The sequence below is a fragment of the Kogia breviceps genome, chromosome 4 (assembly GCF_026419965.1).
Source record: "Kogia breviceps isolate mKogBre1 chromosome 4, mKogBre1 haplotype 1, whole genome shotgun sequence".
Taxonomy (NCBI): domain Eukaryota; kingdom Metazoa; phylum Chordata; class Mammalia; order Artiodactyla; family Physeteridae; genus Kogia; species Kogia breviceps.
Window position 1 is genome coordinate 107,337,035 of NC_081313.1, and position 16,659 is coordinate 107,353,693.

Genomic DNA, 16,659 nt, shown 5'->3' on the forward strand with positions numbered 1-16,659 from the left:
ATTAGCACGTACCTTTGTAATTTGAGTTATTGAACTACATGCATATCTTTTCATTTTTTGCTTTGAGCCTAAGTTTTTTTAAATTAGGTAAACGAGGAGGCAGAGAAGATCATTTAAATTTGAAGAGTGTCTTCTGGATGTTGTAAGCATTCCTGATACTCTGAATGAAATCTTACTACATTATTAAAATCCTCATCAGGACAATCATTACATGGCACATGATTCATTTCACTCACATTTCCAAATGATATAAACCTTGCAATAATCATGACACTACACAACTGTGCATTATTCAAGCATCCAAGGAAAACACTATGTACAAGTAAAAATAGTTCCAGCTTCTAATTGTACCTGTTTGTTATTATCCACTACAGAGCAAAGGAATTAATCTATACAGTTTAGGAGTAATGCATCTGGAAGAGAATTAAACTGGACACACAATTCATGTGTAATGAACATTAAGTACGTCTCAGGCATAATTCTAAGTAAGCACTTTACATAAGTTATTTCACTTAAAACTCACAAAAAGGGATTTCATTTTACAGATAATAAAAATAGCAATAATAATGAGTGGTAGCAACACTTATATAGCACTTACTATGTGCCAGGCACATTTCTGCATCTTTATATATCCCCACAGCGTTCTTGTCAGGCAGACTGTAAGAGTACCCATCTTATAGGGGAGAAAACTGAAGTACAGAGAGGTTAATTTGCCCTCCCAAAGTTATAAAAATACTATGATGGGGCTTCCCTGGTGGCACACTGGTTGAGAGTCTGCCTGCCGATGCAGGGGACACGGGTTCATGCCCTGGTCTGGGAAGATCCCACATGCTGTGGAGCGGCTGGGCCCATGAGCCATGGCCGCTGAGCCTGCGCGTCCGGAGCCTGTGCTCCGCAATGGAAGAGGCCACAACAGTGAGAGGCCCGTGTACTGCAAAAAAATAAGAAAATAAAAATAAAAATACTATGATGGAGGAAGGATTTGAACTCAAGTCATCTAACTCAGGTCATACTGTTCTGAATTTCTTCATTAAGTTGTCTACTATCTTTGGACCTTGGATTTCTCATCAGTAAAATGGGGATAATATCTGTGTTATGAGGTTGGTTTGGGATTCAAATGACAGAAGAATAGACACATATTTACAGGAAATACATTATAGTAGAATGGTGTGGGTTAGGGAATCAGACTTAATTTTGACTGTAGGCTTCTCTACATGCTAGCAGTGTCAGCAGTACAGATGAGAAGTATTTAAATTGAACTCAGATTTACTGAAGTCCTACTCAGGGAGTTGATCTTTATGGAGACCTCTTTGGTCAAAGACATATTTAGTTTGGCCAGCAGTGTTTCAAAAATTGAATCAGTTGCCAACATTAAAAAGTATAAATTTGACATAAAAATTCAAATTTCCAGACCTGACAACATTAGACTCACAGTCCCATATGGCAGCCATTCCTTGGAGTTGAGTAGCGTCTGTACCCTTTAGGCTGGGCCCATCTTTCCCAGCTTATCACAGGCGGCAGCACTCTGCTATCGTGCACCCAGCTGACTTCGTTTTCATTATATATCTGGACTCTGTAGACAATTGCGTAAACTGGTTTTGGCAGTGGAATTTGACTGGTGAAGGAAGACTTAGACAAAAACTTATATAGGACATAATGGTGTTTGTTTAAAAAAACCCTTTTTATTAGAGTAAACTGAAGTATAGGAAAATGATCAAGTCATAATTATACAGCCGTATAAATTATCAAAAATTGAACGTACCCATAACCTAGTCCGAGAAATAGGATATTATCAGCAAGGATTTTTTTTTTTTTTTTTTTTTTTTTTTTTTCGGTACGCTCTTCTCCCACTGCCGTGGCCTCTCGCACCGCGGAGAACAGGCTCTGGACGCGCAGGCCCAGTGGCCACGGCCCACGGGCCCAGCCGCTCTGCGGCACGTGGGATCCTCCCGGACCGGCGCACGAACCCGCGTCCCCTGAATCGGCAGGCGGAGTCCCAACCACTGCACCACCAGGGAAGCCCCAGGGATTGATTTTTGGTGTCACTGTTTTCAAATGTGCAGGTATACTTTCATTTTCTCCCATGCAGGATTTCAGTAGTCATTCAAGTGCTCTAGAATATATGAGGAGTTTGTTATTTGAAAAAGAAACAAAACATAAATACACTTTAAAATCATTATCCTTTAGGGAAAGTATGCAATGCAATGACCTCATTCAGTATTTCACACCAGGAATCATAGTATTTAGATTCTTAATTCCAATACAGTTTTCATAATTTAAAGATGTTTCAGTTTAATCATAATAGGAAAAACCACATGTATCATTTGAATGAAAAATGCTGACAATAATGTTTAGAGGCAAGAAAAAGTTATTGTTAAAAATATTTTAAGACAGTGCATATTAATCATAAATACAATTTTTGTAAATTAAATGTAAGTTTCTGAATAATTAAAATTTTTACTTCAGCCATGCATTAACAGTTTGGTAGACAAGCTGAGTATCTTTTAATGAAACAGACATTAAATAATTTTGTCAAGTACCCTGAGTACTAGAGGGTTCACTTTAAAAAGCAATTTTAGAGTTTAAAAGCAATTTCTTTTAAATTAATCTCTTCAGTCTGTGTTATATTCTAAAACATAGGAAAAACAGTAATTAAAGGAACCAACCACAGTACACGTTGCTTCATTAATATGCAAAGGTTCAGTCAAGAACCTACAACTACTTAAACAAAAAACTAAATGGTATAATTTAAGGAAAGGCCACTTTAGCTTTATGTAGTAGAAACATTGGTTTATGACCAGGAACTCAGGTTGGAATGGCTAAAATGGTAGTAAAGTATTATTTTATTTGACTTTTATAGAGCTGTACCCAAAATCAATAGAGATGTGCCAAAGGTATGTGTAATGCTTGATGGATTAATACCAGGACACGTGATATATGTTGAACTACTTAGCTGCTAAAAATTCTCCTCACCAGTAAGCAATATTTGTCTCAGCAGTAGAGACTAAAATTTTTCTTGCTGCTAGATAGTGGGACACAATAGCAGGTAGAGTAATGGTGTCTTCATAAAGAACAAACAAAAAGCAGGAAGTTCATCCATATAAATTACATCATCATCATCCACTGTAAGATAAAAAGCACAATGAAACAAAAATGTAGGAAGAGGAAATAAAAAACAATGTTCATATACACATAGCTTCTCACAAAGGGAAAGTTTTCATAGATGTTAGATAAGTATGGATTCTATGTGCGTACGCGCACACGCGCGCGCACACACACACACACACACACACACACACACCCAACAGAGCTCTTTTACTTAGAGGTATAATTAAGATTCAGCTACTTAAATGAAGCCACTTAATTCTTATTTTTTTTTCTTTTTGGATTTCTTTCTTTTTTTGGTTATAATTTCTTCCAGTATATTCAATATATTTCCTGTAGGCAGAAATGGATCATTTAATTTTTCAACCCACAGTTTAAGAAAGGCAGAATGATTTCATCTGAACTTGTCAATTCAAGAATACATTTATAATTACACATGAAATGATTCTAAATTGATTTGAGTGTATTTATGATTGTTGCCTTGAATTTGATCTCTAGAAATTCCCAGAGTAACTCCATGTATAGCTGGGAAAGTCAATATGGGCCACCAAGTAATAAAACTGACTCTTGTGGGAGGTGAGAATTTAAGTAATTGAAGTGAACAAAAATATCCTTCTTTTACTATTGTGAAAGAATCTTAAGTAATGTCTGCAAAAACATATTAAAATTTTCCTTAGAGAAATTACCTATTAAAAATCTTATATGTAATTATATACAAAAGTGTAAGTTAGAATCCATAGCAAGAGAGAGGAAATAAATGATTTATACTAATATTTAATGATTCCTTTCCAAAATTATTTTTCTTTCTAAATGATAGGTCAGGGAGTGATTATTTTTCTTATAACCAAAAATTTCAACAATAGAATGTTTTTATTGGTATTTAATGTTTTTATACTCATGAAATACAGATAGGACTTTCATTAATTTACTGTGATGAAGGCTAAAACTTTATTTTTATAAATAAAATACCTTATGAAATTGTTCATAACTTTGACAGGGTTTGTGAATACATATGTATATACATATTTACTATATTTTATGTCTTATATCATGTCTTTATGTCTTATATCATCTTTATGAACAAAATTTCTTAAAGTAAGAGATTATACTTTGATTTCAAGCTGTAATTTATTATTAATATATTAATTGTGGTTACATTACTGTGTCGGGGGAGAGAGTCCCCAAGACCACCCTCACGTTCAATGATTTGCTAGAAGGACTCATAAAATTCAGCCAAGCTGTTTTACTCATAAAGATAGTTTATTACAGTAAAAGGATACAGATTAAAATCAGCAAAGGAAAAAGGCACATAGGGCAGGGTTCAGGGGACACCTGGCACAAGCTGCCACTTGTCGTCTTCTAGTGGAATTGTACAGACAATGCTTAATTCTCTCAATAATAATGTCTGAGAACACGCACATTATACTGCCAACTAGAGAAGCTAACCCAGGCCCAGGCCTTGGTACTCAGGGTTTCTGGTGGAATTTAGTCACATAGGTATGGCTGACCACCTATTCCCTACAGAGGTCAAGCTGTTCTAAGTCCCCCACCACAAATCACATTGTTAGTATTAACTATTGGTCATGTCCCAGGGCTCCCAAGGAAACAAAGATACTTTTTTATTAGGCAGGATATTTCAAGGGCTTAGAGTTAGCTCTGAAGAGCAAGGCAAGTCCCAGACCTTTGTTTAGAATGTACAGGTTTGGGACCACACAACTTGTGGAGTTAACTCTCAACTGCACAATTACACAGTATTTTTAAAGTTTACACTGACTTAGCACATTGAGACCAAAGACTTCGGCTCCCACTTGAGGAAGAAAGGCAATAATATTAGCTTTACTTTAGGGATGATGGTTGCCAAAGCTCACACAGCTAATAAGTGACTGAGTGGATGTTCAAAGTCAAGTCTGTCCAAATCCAAAGCCCATGTTGTTTATTACTGTGCTATGTCAGAAATGCGGAAGGATACTTCTAACTCACTTAACTTACTTCTGGATTGGCTCTTTATTATCTATCTCTAACCTATTGTTTTCAGCCATACTTCACACTATGCTCCCTCTCATTCTCAGCACTGCAGCCACATTAAGAGTTCTTACAGGGCTTCCCTGGTGGCGCAGTGGTTGAGAGCCCGCCTGCCGATGCAGGGGACGTGGGTTCGTGCCCCGGTCCAGGAAGATCCCACGTGCTGCGGAGCGGCTGGGCCCGTGAGCCGTGGCCGCTGGGCCTGCGCGTCCGGAGCCTGTGCTCCCCAACGGGAGAGGCCACAACAGTGAGAGGACCGCGTACCGCAAAAAAAAAAAAAAAAAAAAAAAAAGTTCTTACAGTGTTTCTAATGTACCATGGTTCTTCACACTGCAGGACGTTGGCACCTGCTACACCCTCTACCTTACAAGGATGGGAACATCTTTGAGTAATTATGTCCTGCTGATCATAATTCACACATCTTATCAATAACCATTTCCTATAGGATGTGTTCTGTGTAGGTCATTCTCTTTTTTTTTTTTTTTTTTGTGGTACGCTGGCCTCTCACTGCTGTGGCCTCTTCCATTGCGGAGCACAGGCTCCGGACGCGCAGGCTCAGCGGCCATGGCTCACGGGCCCAGCCGCTCCGCGGCATGTGGGATCTTCCCGGACCGGGGCACAAACCCGTGTCCCCTGCATCGGCAGGCAGACTCTCAACCACTGTGCCACCAGGGAAGCGCCCCTAGGTCATTCTCTTAAACACTTAATGCCACCATCTCTTTATAAATGTGTATTCATTCACCTGTTCATAGGCTTTAAGCTCCCAGGGGTAATGAACCATGCCTATTTTTTATTATCATGAGATTCCTAATCCATTTGATAGTGCTTGGTACATACTAGGTAAACAATAAGTATGTGTTAAATAAGTGAATGTTTTAATATAGTAATTATCTTAGTAAAATATTCTTATGTGTAGAATGTCAATGAAATTTTATTATAGAAAAGGTGCTGTATGTACACTCAAATTGCTTAGATCATTTTTAACTATTGTATGAAACTTTAAAAAATAAGTTATTAGGTAAAGTTTTATTAAAATAATATCATGGGTTTTTATTTATTTATTTATTTTTGGCTGTTTTGGGTCTTCATTACTGTGCATGGGCTTTCTCTAGTTGCGGCAAATGGGGGCTCTAGTGTGTGTGGGCTTCAGTAGTTGTGGCACACAGTCTCAGTAGTTATGGTTTGCAGGCTCTAGAGCACAGGCTCAGTAGTCATGGCACACGGGCTTAATTGTTCCGCGGCATTTGGCATCTTCCTGGACCAGGGCTTGAACCCCTGTCCCCTGCATTGGCAGGTGGATTATTAACCACTGTGCCACCAGGGAAGTCCTCATGTGTTTTTAAATATACCCAAGGCTACGTGGAGTGAGACTTTATTCCAGCATGCACATGCAGAAATGATTCCCCACACCCTAGAAGTGCTCCCCCCTGAGGTCTTCCTATCACAATAAGTGGAAGCTCCAACCTTCCAGTTACTCAGTCAAACGCCATGAAACTGTCCTTGAGCCCTCTCTGTTTATCGCTCTCAACATTCTATTCATCACCTGTTGGCTCTACCTTCATGATACATCCAGAATCTGATTACTTCTCACTAATTCTCCTGCTACCACTCTGGGATAAGCCAATATCACTTCTCATCTGGATTATTACAGTGGCCTCGTAAATGATCTTTACTTTTCATCCCTTGCCTCCTACAGCCTGTTTTCAATTCAGAGCAGGGACAGTCTTCTAAAACAAAGGAAATTGCCTGACTTCTTTGCTCAAAATCTTCCAGTAGCTTCCTATCGCACTGGTAGAACTCCCAGCCCTTAAAATGGCCCACAAGACCTTACATAGTCTAGCCTCCTTCACTTCCAGCCTACCATTTCCCTCCTTACTAAGAGGGCTCTAGATGCATCAGCCTCTTTTCTGAAACTCAAACACATGAAGCAAACATCTACTTCAAACCCTGTACCTTTTGCTTTACCTTCTGCCTGCAATATTCTTCTCCAGAACAGCTACATGGCTGTCTCTGTTTTTCTTCTTTAGTTCTCTGCTCAAGTGTCACCTTAGTGAGGCCTTTCTGCTAACATGTCTTACAGATGTAAATATAATCACAGCCCCAGCTTATCCTTCTCTGCCTACTTTAATTTTCTTCATAAAATGTTTCCAGTTCAGCGGTGTATCTATCTGTCTGTCTGTCTGTCCACCTACATATCTATCAATCTATCTGTATGTATATGATGAATTCTTGACTTCTTAGTTCACTGTTGTATTCCCAACTTCTAGAACAGTAGTACTTGCATGCTTGGCACATAGTATGTGCTTTCATTCAATAAATTGATTACTAAAAATGTAGAATATATAACCTCCTAAGCCATGTAGAACAGCTAAATATATGAAAGTACTAATTGTTTAGTAGAAATGAATAAAATATTCTGCTTGTGGAAATCAATTGTTTTATCTAAGTAATAAGTTTGCATTTACTGTCACATTAAAAATTTACATTAGAATTAACATTATGATTTGGTTTGATAGACAGACATTGTAAAGACATTGAAATCTCCCCTCCCCATTTTAAATACCTAAAAATTCCAAAGGGAGATTTTTAAAGTCAATAGTCAAGCCGAGGAGCCAGAAAGAAAAATTTTCACATACTAGATATAGAAGTAACTATTGACATAAAAGAGATGGAATTTCTCACTCACAGGAGGCTAAGTCTTAATACTGGATGGAGGAGCTGAGAGTTTAATGTAGCCTGGTGAAAGGGAGCCAAAACCTCACAGCTGCTTACATGCCAGCCAGCTGGCAACAAATGGTTTGTTTGCTTCAGGACATGGAGTGAAAAAGAATCCATCAGAGTCTGGGATGAACCCTATTCTAATGGCATAGTTTCACAGCATAAAGGCAAACATTAACAAAACAGAGATACAACTACAATCATAGTGGGAGTTTTTAACACAGCTCTCTGAAACTGATAGATCAAGTGAACAGAAAGATCTATATGGAAGAGAAGAGATTTGAACAACTAAAAATTTTGATCTGTTTGACAGATATAAAACCTACAGCCAATTATAAAAGAACACCTGCTCTTTTAAAGCATACTGGATAGTTACAAAGAATGACCATATATTGTTTTATTCTACAAGTCTAAACAAATTTCAAAAAGTGAATATACAGGTGAATTTTTCTGATCATAATACAATTAAGTTAAACATCCAGTAACAAAAAAACTAAGAAATTTAGAAATTTTACAAGCATACTTTTGAAAAACCCATAGATCAAAGGAGAAATCATTAGGGAAACCAGAATATTCTCAGGTTTAAATAATAACAAATATACTATTTAGAAAGTGTAGCTTGCAGATAAAATAGCACATAGAGGAAAATGAAAAGTTTTAAATATACATTAAAATTTTATGATGAAATTAATGCCCTAAGTTTTCAAGTTAAGATGTTAGAAAGATAACAACAAAGTAAAAAAAATAGAAGAAATAATGAAGAGTAGAAACTAATGAAAAAGAAAAATGTGATAAATATGAACAGCAAGCCAAAATTAAAGATATGAAAATGCAAGTAAAATTGACAAAGATAGGATTGATTGAGAAAAAAAGGCATAATTCAACAGTATTAGAAATGAGAAAAGGAGATGTAACACAGATACCAAAGACATTAAAAAGATACTAAGAAAATACACTAAATACTTTCATGGCAAAAAGCTACAAACAGGTGAAATTGGAAAATTCTAAGAAAATGTAATGGAAGGACATAAAGCGCTATAACTATTTAAAGAAATTGAATCAGCTCTTTAGAATCTTTTCAAAGAAAACACAAGTTCACTTAGCAATAGCTTCAAGGAAATTTAGAAAATCTAATTTTCTAGAATGAAGGAACATCTTCAAATTCGCTATTTGAGGCTAGCATTAATATATGAAAATCAATAAAGGACTATTATGAAGAAGCAAGTATCAATTATTTCTTATCTGAGAATGATGCAAAAATGGCAAAGAAACATTTTCAGAATAAAGCAGCACTGTGTAAACAAAGTTAATATAGGAGAATAAAGTTGACTTTATGTCTGTATAGCAAAGGTCATTTATCATTTAAAAATCTTAATCCCCACATTAACAGATTAATAGATTCTGATTTTTTAAAAAAAATTTATTGGAGTGTAGTTGCTTTACAATATTGCATTAATTTATTCTGTACAGCAAAGTGAATCAGCTATACGTATAAACATATCCCCTCTTTTTTGGATTTCCTTCCCATTTAGTTCACTACAGAGCATTGAGTAGAGTTCCCTGTTCTATACAGTAGGTTCTCGTTAGATATCTATTTTATATGTAGTATCAATTGTGTATATATGTCAATCCCAATCTCCCAATTCATCCCACCCTCCACCCTCCCCCTTGGTATCCATACGTTTGTTCTCTATGTCTGTGTCTATTTCTGCTTTGTAAATAAGATCGTCTATACCATTTTTTTCAGATTCCACGTATATGTGTTAATATACAATATTTGTTTGTAATTAACAAAAAAATTACACTATCTCAGTAGATGCAGAAAAAAAAATCCAATAAAATAAAATTTACTCATGTAAATTTACCAAGATCAATGGGAAACATGATTCTTAATTGTTAAATATTAGAAACATCCTCTATAAAATTAATAAAATCACAAAGATCTCACTATATCTACTTCTATATATGTACTGGGGGTACAAACCAGTACAGCATGAGAGTAAAATAAATGAAAGATGTAGGGATGAGAATGGAAGAAACAAAGCTATTTTACTTTGCAAATGATATGATTGCCTACATAAAAACACAATATAATGCAAAGGTAAAGTATGGAATTAGTTGATGAGTATAGTAAGGATATAAGATAAATATAAAAAACTGTCAACACAAAAATAAAAAATATTATTAAAAAAGAGGATGCTGTTTACTGTAGCAATAGAAAACACAAAATACTTAAGAATAAATCCAACAAAAGACAGAAAAGCAAATACCCGTATTAAAATTCATTAAATCAAACCTGTATCAGTGTAAATATACCATGTTTGTGGATAAATGAAGTATCTTACAGATGTCAGTTCTGCTGTACATATTTTAGAGGTTCGTGGAAATTCCAATGATAAACTTTTACATAAGTTGGTAAATATTTCTAACATTTATATATAAGTACAAATAGCCAAAAATAGTCAAAACATTCTTGGAGAAGCTATGAAGCTGGAGGCAAAAGTAGAAGAGAATGAGGAGGAGAATAACATGGGAATCTTTCTCTAACGGAAATGAAGACCTATCATGAGACTATAGTAACTAAGATCTTGACATTTATGCATATATTGACAGGCAATACAGTGAAATACAGAGTCATAAACAGGCCCATGCCTACTTGAAAACCTGACATCTGACCACGCTGTCATTGCAGACCAGTAAAGAAAGTTGACTGTTTATAAAAATGTGGTGGTACAATTGGTTTTCTACATGTATAAAAATAAAATTGAACACTTTCCTCAGCTCATTTCTAGAAATCAATTCCAGATAAAGACTGATACATCACAGATGAGACTTCTAAGAGAAAGTATACAAGACTGTCTTTAGGACTTTAGGACTAAAATGATTTCTACAACAGCACACACTTTGCGTGCCTTCTCCCCAAAGTGGAAATATAAGATCTGGTAGAGATCTTAAATGATGGTCATGGATCTTAGAATTTGTCTTGTTCAAATTTCCTATTTGTGTGATGGTTTCCCTTAATACTTTTTTGTTGTAGTTGAAGTATAGTTGATTTACAATGTTATGCTAATTACAGCTATACAGCAAAGTGATTCAGTTACGCATATATATATATATATTCTTTTTTTAATATATTCCTTTCCATTATGGTTTATCATAGGATTTTTTTTTTATTGGAGTATAATTGCTTTACAATGTTGTGTTAGTTTCTGCTATACAATGAAGTGAATCAGCTATATGTATCCTATATCCCCTCCCTCGTGGACCTCCCTCCCACTTGACCCCCCATCCCACAGAGCACTGAGCTGAGCTTCTTGTGCTTTACAGCATGTTCCCACTAGCTATCTATTTTACACATGGTAGTATACATGTGTCAGTCCTGATCTCCCAATTCATCCCACCCTTCCCTTCCCCCCGCTGTGTCCACATGTCCGTTCTCTACGTCCAGGTCTTTATTCCTGCACTGCAAATAGGTTCATCTGTACCATTTTTCTAGATTCCATATATATGCATTAATATATGATATTTGCTTTTCTCTTTCTGGCTTATTTCACTCTGTATGACAGACTCTAGGTCCATCCACATCTCTGCATATGATACAGTTTCATTCCTTTTTATGGCTGAGTAATATTCCATTCTATATATGTACAACATCTTCTTTATCCATTCATCTGTCGTTGGACATTTAGGTTGTTTCCATGTCCTGGCTATTGTAAATAGTGTTGCAATGAATATTGGGGTACATGTGTCTTTTTGACTTATGGTTTTCTCAGGGTATATGCGCAGTAGTGGGATTGCTGGGTCATATGGTAGTTCTATTTGTAGTTTTTTAAGGAACCTCCATACTTTTCTCCATAGTGGCTGTATCAATTTACATTCCCACCAACAGTGCAGAAGGGTTCCTTTTCTCCACACCCTCTCCAGCATTTATTGTTTGTAAATTTTTTGATGATGGCCATTCTGATGAGTGTGAGGTGATACCTCATTGTAGTTTTGATTTGCATTTCTCTAATAATTAGTGATGTTGAGCATCTTTTCATGTGCTTGTTGGCCATCTGTATGTCTTCTTTGGTGACCTATTTAAGTCTTTCACCCATTTTTTAATTGGGTGGCTTGTTTTTTTAACCATAGGACATTGAATATAGTTCTCTGTGCTATATAGTAGGACCTTGATGTTTATCTCCTTAATACTTAAGTGATTTATATTACATAACACATTCAGACATACACACATACAGTGTAGTATGTGTACACAAATATATATATTTGTTATCATGAAAATATTTAATAATTTAAAAATAACTTTAAAATTAGAAAGGAGGGGCAAAATGAGTATCATTTGTATAAATGGAAAACTTCAGACAATCTACTGAAAAACCTAATAGAACAGTGAGAATTTTATTGGCCTATTACAAAACTGTGTAAAAATTTTTTTCTTTCCAATACATGAACAAGAGCCACTTGCAAACTATAAAGAAAGAAAAAAAATTCATTTATATTGAAGATAGCAAAAAATAAAATAAAACTTAAAAAGATAAAACACCTAGGAATATACTTACAAAGGAATGTACAAGACTTATAAAAAGAAGAATTATTAACCACACAGAGTCATAAAAGTGGTTTAAATAAATGGAAAGAGATTTCTTGGTTTAGGGTAGGAACAGTCAATATTATAAGATGACAATTATCTCTATATAAATTAATATAATCTGCCCAAAATATCAATAGAATTTTTTTACTAGACAGCCTGATTTTAGAGTCCATGTGCAAAACTCAACATAAGAAATTTCTTGTTAAAAAAAACTGTGGGGACGAGGAGGGTGGGCACTATCAGATAGTAATACATTTCAGAATAGATAAAGCAGTTTGTGCTGGTGCTGGAAAAAGCAGACAAGTCAATGGAAGAGAGAGTAAGAAAAAAAAATCCATTTATATGTAGGAAAAGATGTGGAAATGTAGCATGTAATAAAAGCTGCACCTACAATCAATGGAAGGAAATGAATCATTCAATAACAAGAGTAACAGAAATCTGATTCTCTACCTTAGACATTACACCGGAACACACCAAAATGATTCTGTACGTGAGATTTTTTGTTTTGTTGGCTTTTTTCTGTTTTAGTCTTTTAATAGAGAATGTCTGTGATTCTAGGTCTTTTAATAGAGAATGTCTGTGATTCTAGGTGTGAAATCTAGAAATATTTAAGGAAAATTCACATAAAATTAGTGACTTGAAATTAAATATCAAGGCAAGGAAAAAAATATGTCAGAAGATAAATCACAGTCAGTGCAAGCACTTGCATCATGTGTAATATTGACACATGACAAAGTAATATTTTCCTTAATATAAAAGAGCTCTTAAAAATAAATTTGCAAAATGACCAAAGTCCCATTAGAAAAATGGCAAAGGATATAACCACATAGCTCATAGAGATATTTTGATGGCTTATATGAGAATATCCTAGTGTCATTAATAGGATGCCAGTCAAACCACAAAGCAATTCTCCTGTCGACTATCAGATTACATAAATCTACACAGATGAATCCATATTTACTCCCACTGTAAGGACCATGTGCTTCATTTGACAAGAAAACTCTCCCTGTCCTCTTCCCTCATTTTCTCTTACTCTTCTTTCACATCATTTCTTCAGAGAAGTATTCCACGGGTAGGTTAAATCCTTTCATATCTGCTCTTATTAATTCTTTGTAGTTTTCATTCCTAATTTTTTCACAGTTGTAGGTTTACATTTGCATGATTATTTAATGTCTGTATCTCTAATTAGATTGTGTTTCTTTTATTTATTTATTTATTTATGCCGGCATTGGGTCTTTATTGCTGCGCATTGGCTTTCTCTAGTTGGGGCAAGCGGGGGCTACTCTTCGTTGTGATGCACGGGCTTCTCATTGTGGTGGCTTTTCTTGTTGTGGAACATGGGCTCTAGGTGTGCAGGCTTCAGTAGTTGTGGCACGTGAGCTCAGTAGTTGTGGCACACGGGCTTAGTTGCTCCGCCGCATGTGGGATCTTCCTGGACCAGGGCTCGAACCTCTGTCCCCTGTATTGGCAGGCAGATTCTTAACCACTACGCCACCAGGGAAGCCCTAGATTGTGTTTCTTGAGGACAGGGGCTGTGTCTTGTTTTGTTTTATGTTTGTTTCTGCTGTCATTGCTGTTTAACATTGTATCTCACACACCTTTCATTTGTGCTCAATAAATAGCTGTTAAATGATGTTTCGATTAACAGTGTAAGTGAATGAAAAGTGTTCATCTATGAGGAAAGAGATATTCTTATACATTTTTGAGAGGCGTGTAAGTGGGGCACTGTTTTTGGAGGCCATATGGCAATATTTATCCAAATTTAAATAGAAGACTGCTGGTAAATAGTTTCAGTTTATTTTCCCAGCTTTGAGTTTAGCACATGTTAAATTATAATTTAATTTGTTTTTGTGTTTCTTTGCTTACTAGAATGGTTGAGCATCTCATCTGTTTCTCACTTGTTAAATTTATCCCATTACTTTAAAAATAAGTAGCCAATAAAAGTAATCATAAGGACTTGAAATTGATCACTGTCTTATATTAATTAAATAGTATTTATTTTTTGACCATTTAGTATCTGATGCCTCAGCACTTTGTTTTCCTAATTATAAAAACTGTCCTTTTACGATAGGCTTATATTACTGAAATAATAGTATGGATATAAGGTGGTAGACAAAGTTTGTCTTGAAAGCAGTTTACGATACAATTTTGTAATTTGACTTTAGCACATTTATGATAATTTATACTTGTAATAGATAGTGTCAAGAAAATAAAAAAGCTCTAGCAGAGTTCTGCATTTTTAAAAGTTAAAAGAAACTGCATTAAACATATACAATTTATTTACTGATTACGAATCTCATCTGGTAATTAGATTGCCTACTTCATAGAGATGATGAGTGGATAAACTTACATCAGTTAGGGAAAATTACTTATAAATTATGTGATTATAAAAACACAGAACATGTTTTCACATGGCCAAAATACTTGTATGTTTTTGGTTTTTGTTTTGCTTTTTTGAACCAAGGGGAAAAGACTAATATATATTTATTAAACTTTGGCCTAGAGACATGGCTTTTCCACTAAGTTGACAATTCAGCAGTTTCTTTGAAACTGAGAGTCTAATGAGGCAATAAATATGCAAAGTTAGCTCCTTGAAGGCAACAAATATTTGGGGAACCTGCTAAAGTTTTAAGTATTGCCAAAGTACCAACAATGCAGATGCCTTGTAATTAATAAGGCTTTGAAATCAATGACATTTGCTTACATGCTTTGATGGAAATTGTGTCTGGGTAGAACCAAGGGTAGGGCCAGGTTATAACCCACTTCTTCAGACATCTGCATTTCTGTTATTGGCATCAATATTGTTATCATTTCTTGAGACACCTAAAACATCTTTAACTCTTTCTAGTCTTAGCTCCGCCCATAACCAGTTGTCAAATTCTGTTCATTCCTCATCTGAAATAGTTATCCCATCTGTCCATTCCGTCTTCTGTTATTTATCCAGGCTTGGACTTTTGCAATACCCACCTCAGCGGTCTCCTTGCCTTAGCACCTAATCTTTCTAATCTATCTTACTTTCATCAGATTCAACTTCCTGAATTATAGTTCTGATCTTCAGTTCAGAAATCTTTATTGCTCTTTACCACCTAATGAATGAACTCCAAATTCCGTAGCCTTAGATTCATGACTTTTATAGATTGGTCCCAATCTATCTTTCTTTTTTTGGTGGTACGCGGGCCTCTCACTTTTGTGGCCTATCCCGTTGCGGAGCATAGGCTCCGGACGCGCAGGCTCAGTCGTCATGGCTCACGGGCCCAGCCGCTCTGCGGCATGTGGGATCTTCCTGGACCGGGACACGAACCCGTGTCCCCTGCATCAGCAGGCAGATTCTCAACCACTGCTCCACCATGGAAGCCCCCAATCTATCTTTCTAACTTTATAAGCTGCTTCTCTATTTCATGAATGTAAACAACCCATAATTTTCAAGCTTCATGTCTTTATTAATGCTTTTTTCATATTCCAACTCCCAGCCCTCTGATTTATACTTTTTCAGTTTTACTTATCCATTAAGTAAAGGCAAATGTAATCCCTTTAATGGTCAAACCAAATGTAATCCTTTTTGTGAAATTAGACCTGAAAGTCCAGCTGGAAATGTATCTCCTTTTTTAACTCCCTTACACTGTTAGTTGTAAATATCACTTGTAGCTTAATTTCTAATATATACTGATTTATACTGATATTTACACACACACATACACTCCCTACTAGACAGGAATCTCTATAAAAATAAGATTAGTGTCTAATACATTTTTTCTCATATAGTACCAGGTTGAGTGCATTGTATATTATAGGAACTCAAATATTTATTGTATGAATGAATAAGCATTTGTTTTAGGAATACTCACATTTTGGACAATCATATTGAGATTCAGGGTAGAAAACAGTTGAGTTCCAGAAGCAGGGAAAGAGGAATTAGTTTGGGTCAAGGAATGCAATTGCCTTGACTGGAAAATATGGTTTTATGACTATACAAATACAAATGTGGCAACATATTTTTCCTTTCTGGCACATACTATTTTGATTCTTATATAAAATTAACTATGTAGAAATACAGTAGTTAAATTATACATCAGTTATGATGAGTCTTCTTTGAAGTTTGTTTACAGGCCTGTTCAGCTGTTTCATGCACATCCTGAAGTCGTGGACTTGAAAGGGACAATTCCAGAAGTTTTAGCAATAGTACTATTTATTCTAAAATTCTGCTAATTCAATAAGAAGGTAGC

The 16,659-nt window shown here is 35.6% G+C and overlaps 1 protein-coding gene across 1 annotated transcript in view; it reads left to right on the forward strand.

The window, feature by feature from the left end:
* Nucleotides 1–16,659, forward strand: part of ADAMTS19 (ADAM metallopeptidase with thrombospondin type 1 motif 19) — a 274,741-nt gene that overhangs the window by 118,657 nt on the left and 139,425 nt on the right. The window lies entirely within an intron of this gene.